The sequence below is a fragment of the Balaenoptera musculus genome, chromosome X (genome assembly GCF_009873245.2).
Source record: "Balaenoptera musculus isolate JJ_BM4_2016_0621 chromosome X, mBalMus1.pri.v3, whole genome shotgun sequence".
In the NCBI taxonomy this organism is placed as follows: domain Eukaryota; kingdom Metazoa; phylum Chordata; class Mammalia; order Artiodactyla; family Balaenopteridae; genus Balaenoptera; species Balaenoptera musculus.
The window spans coordinates 56,904,331-56,908,642 of NC_045806.1; the positions used below are offsets into that span (position 1 = coordinate 56,904,331).

General features: G+C 38.3%; 1 non-coding gene across 1 annotated transcript; it reads left to right on the forward strand.

Annotated features, from left to right (window-relative positions):
* Window positions 1-2,652: 2,652 nt before the first annotated feature.
* Window positions 2,653-2,781, forward strand: LOC118889343. The gene has a single exon (XR_005018482.1). It is a non-coding gene; the product is annotated as a small nucleolar RNA SNORA11 (small nucleolar RNA).
* The last annotated feature ends 1,531 nt before the right edge of the window (window positions 2,782-4,312 follow it).

Genomic DNA, 4,312 nt, shown 5'->3' on the forward strand with positions numbered 1-4,312 from the left:
CCAGGCTAACATGGGGAAAGGCAGAAGTACATCTTCAATTATCTAAACAGATATCCTTTCAAAAGCAAAGAAGATTATGGAAAGGTTACTAGGTTAGAGAGTTCTTAGGAAACATAAGTGTGTGCAAGAGAAGAACACAGGAAAAAAAGAACAGTGTTAAGAAACAAACAAAATAATTAAGGATCATACTTAAGAGTTTGTGAAATTTCCCTCACGTCAATTTGATCTCTATTCACTGAGATACAAATTTAACAGACTCAGGACTACCAACTTAAGAGGGAAAGCTTTTAAAAAGTTAAAACCGCTATGTGAAAACAAGATGTTATTGTTTTCTTAGTAAAGCAAAAGACCTTATTGTGAGAATACCGTTGAAACAGAGCACGACCCTGTGGGGCCCTCCTGGGGAATAAAAACCTTTCCGTTCCCCCATTTCTTGTTTGTAGAATAAAGGCTTTCAGCCTCCTAGACCTTCCCTGAGTTCCAAAGGGCAGATTCAAACAGTTACTAATTAGAAGAGTGAGGGAATGCAGAAAGAAAACAATAGTGCAGGATGGTGGTCCTGGTTCCTCCTTGGGGGATGTGGATAACAGTTTGATATATATCTCTGATTTCTTCTACAGGAACTAAGGCCCCCACCCAGGTGGAGGATGATAACTTTAGGCTGAGCACAAGCATGTGGACCCCAGACAGGTTGGAACCAGAAGGCTGATGATTGAGATTCCTGGAACACCATCCTGTTACCTCACCACCAACCAATCAGAGGAGGGTTACACACTCTGCAGCACCTCCCCCCCAAATTTTGCATATAAAAACTTCTTCCCTGAAATCCATTGGGGAGTTCGGGTCTTTTGAGCATGAGCCACCCGTTCTCCTTGCACGGCCCTTGCAATAAGCCTTTCTCTGCTCCAAACTCTGACATTTCAGTTTGTTTGGCCTCACTGTGTGTGGGGCACACGAACTTGAGTTTGACAACACCCTTACTTGTTAAGAAGCAAAATGTTTGTTTTGGTTTTGCTCTGAGGCTCATAGATTCTTTTTTTCATCTTCTTTTACAATGGAAAGGTTTCTAAGAAGAGGCCCCTTTACTCCTCGGGACAACGACTTTATCTTCTTTATCCCCAGTACCTAGCAGAGTGCTTGGTACTCATACGTTTTTTGAGTTGAACTCAACAAGGGAAGAGAAAGGAAAGAAAATATGTTGGCAGAGATCTGCTAAGAGTTTGTTCCAGATGCAAAGAATCATATAGAAGAACAGATTAACAGAAGGAAGAGAATAAGCACCAAGAAGGATTTTATACCAACTGGAAAGAAAAGAAGCTGGTAGGTATGGGAAATTGGGACGTTTTCTTTGTCTAGGGAAGAGAAAAAAGCAGAGAGACCTAGAACTTAAAACCATACAAAAATGCTAGTGGTCCAACTTGGTGATAACTTTCTTAGCTTGAAAGAAGGAAGATAAAGAACTAAAGACAAACCAAAGAATACTCTGGTAGATGGGAGAGCAAGATGTTGATGTTGGTATCTCCTAAAAGGGGTAAGGTTTAAGCTGAGAGTGGAATTCAGGCAAAAGTAGGAATTCTGTCTTCTTCTTGTTAAAATTGAGTTAATGATAAAATATTTAAGAATGTGGGCCAAAGAAAGCAAATGCAATTGAGTGACGAAAAACAAGCCAACTAAATAATTTCAGATGGCTATCAAAGCTGTGGAAGTAAATGAGTGCTTCCTTAGAGAATGTGTGAAAGGAAAAAGAAATAGAGAAGAAACTCCTATGGACCACATGTGATCACAGGGAGATGATGAAGATAAAGAACATTTCAAAACAGATTCAGAAAAAATGGTCCATGGCAAAGGGCATTTTAAAAGAAGAGGCCAAGCCAAATGTGACCTTTCCTTAGGAAGGAAGTAGCCATTACAAATCTTTGAAATCAAGATGTTGCTAGAATGGAGGAAAGGATTCTTTAAAGAGAATCAAAAACAACTGCATCAGGGAAAGCAAACATACCAAACAGCACACTGAATGCTTGTGTTTTCCTCGAAGGTTGCACATTACCTGTTCGGAAGTTGTTGAAGCTTTTCTCCCTTGTCCTAGATCAACTGCAGATGCCACAAGTAAACATGTTTTCTGTGCAATCAGAATTGCTTGATCAGAAGGACAAAACTGGGACAGCTGATAAGAAATAACCAGAACATCAATGAATAGTGAGAATTCTGCCAGGTGAACACAAACAATCAGAATGAAAATCAGCAAAATCCTGCCTGAATGACAAAATTCAGCTGGAAAAGCACATCTCACCTTAAAAATGATATAGACTATAACACTGATTTACGGTTTTAATTTTCTATTACTTTCTATTGTTTTTTTAGCACCTTTCTAGAGATTAAAAAGCTTCATTTCTTCACAATTTTCCTATCTTTCCCAGTGACAAGTACTGTCATTTGGCCCTGTATTTCTATCTAGTGATTTACTTCTTGGTTTATGTTGTAATTTCTAAGTGATTTTCCCCCTGGCAAATAGATTTCCCCTTTGCATTGAATAGAGCTGAAATTAGTACCTGTATTGTTCATGGTTGAAAGAGACAATGTCAAATCTTGACAGGCATCAGGCATAACCTCATCATTAAACCTTGTCCTCCAGCTTTAGAAAAAAACTCCCATGGGGTGTGCTCAGAGCAGGGGGCCTGAAGAAATGGCTCCTCTGTTTTCAACATACCCAACAGAAATCTGAGTTCATTGTGACAAGGGGCACAAACTTGTGGCCTTCCTATGAACAAATACCCAACACATGTCCCCCTGTAGCTCCACATGGCTTCTGGGTAAGACCAGCGGGACAGGTCTCAATATTGGAAGAAAAGCTACAGTATTTAGTGGGGAAGTTTGCCACCTAGAGCCAGTGAGGTCCACACATGAGTGGGCCATAAGTGGTCTTATAGACATAAAGACTTTGAATCTCTTTATTCAAGGGAAAAAAAAATAGATTCCAACTATATGCCATTCTGGAAAAGGCAAAACTATGGAGACAATAAAAAGATCAATGGTTGCCAGGAGTTTGGTGGGGAGAGGGGAGCTGAATACACAGAGTACGGAAGTTTTTATTGAGCAGTGAAATACTTTCATGACATTATAATGATGGATATATGTCATTATACTTTTGTCCAAACCCATAGAACGTGCAACACTACTCACTTCAATAAAGTGAACCCTAAGGTGAACTGTGGACTTTGGTTTTATGATGTGTCAACGCAGTTTGTCCTTGGTTTAAAAAAGAAAAGGTACCACTCTGTTGATAATGGCCATGCATGTGTCGGGAGGGGGTATATGGGGGAATTTCTGTACCTTCCTGTCAATTTTGTTGTAAACCTAAAACTGCTTTAAAAAAAAGTCTCAAAAAAAAAAGAGAATTAACACTCAGGGTAGACATTTTTGGCAAAACTTTTGTTTCGCTTATATATGTATGCATATTATATATGTGTGTGTGTTTGTTGGACTGTGATGTAAAAGGTATTTTTTAGATCAAAAGAGTTTGCAGGCCACTGTAGTTAAGTTATACTAGCAAATAAAAGCACAAATTAACCTCAAAAAACCCCACAAACCTCCCAGCTTTGTAGTACAGTAAAATTCTAGGCTACTTGATTCTAACATGGAATCCGACTAGTGCTATCATGAATGTCAAAACTAAAGCTAATTTATTTCACCTAATTAAAATGGCAATTATACCTAAACTTTCAAACATTATTTCTTAATCTCCCCAAATATTTAGTGATCATAATCATCACCATCATTTAACTAATAGCATTTCAAGACACCCAATCTCTGTACATCTCAGGTGACTCGTATATAAAATGAGTGAGTTGTGCTAGATTATCTCTATAGCTCTTTCCAGTTCTAAAACATTTAATCTATCTCAACATATCAGACTGCATACTCCTCAATGTGTATGAGGGATATTCTTTGCCACCTCTCCTTTCATCCTCTAATCAATACTTGATCCCCTTTCTGGCATTTAACCTCTACCTTGGAGGATAACAACTATTTTAAAAGGCTTATAATTGCAAAACAAGCTCACAAATCCTTACATACAAAACCTGCTCTCGGAAAAATTATAAAGTAGGTCCAGGCTTCTTAGCATCCTTTTAACCTCCTGTTGTCCCCAGATACCTATTCAATATTCCTATAGACTTATACACATAACCCTTCCTAATGTTTTGGTAATTGACAACTTCTTAGAGTATTCCCTCCTAAAGACAGTTATATTTTGATATAGGTTCTGAGAGACTGAAATTCCTTCAAAGATAAAGGAATAAGTCTCTTATGGTAG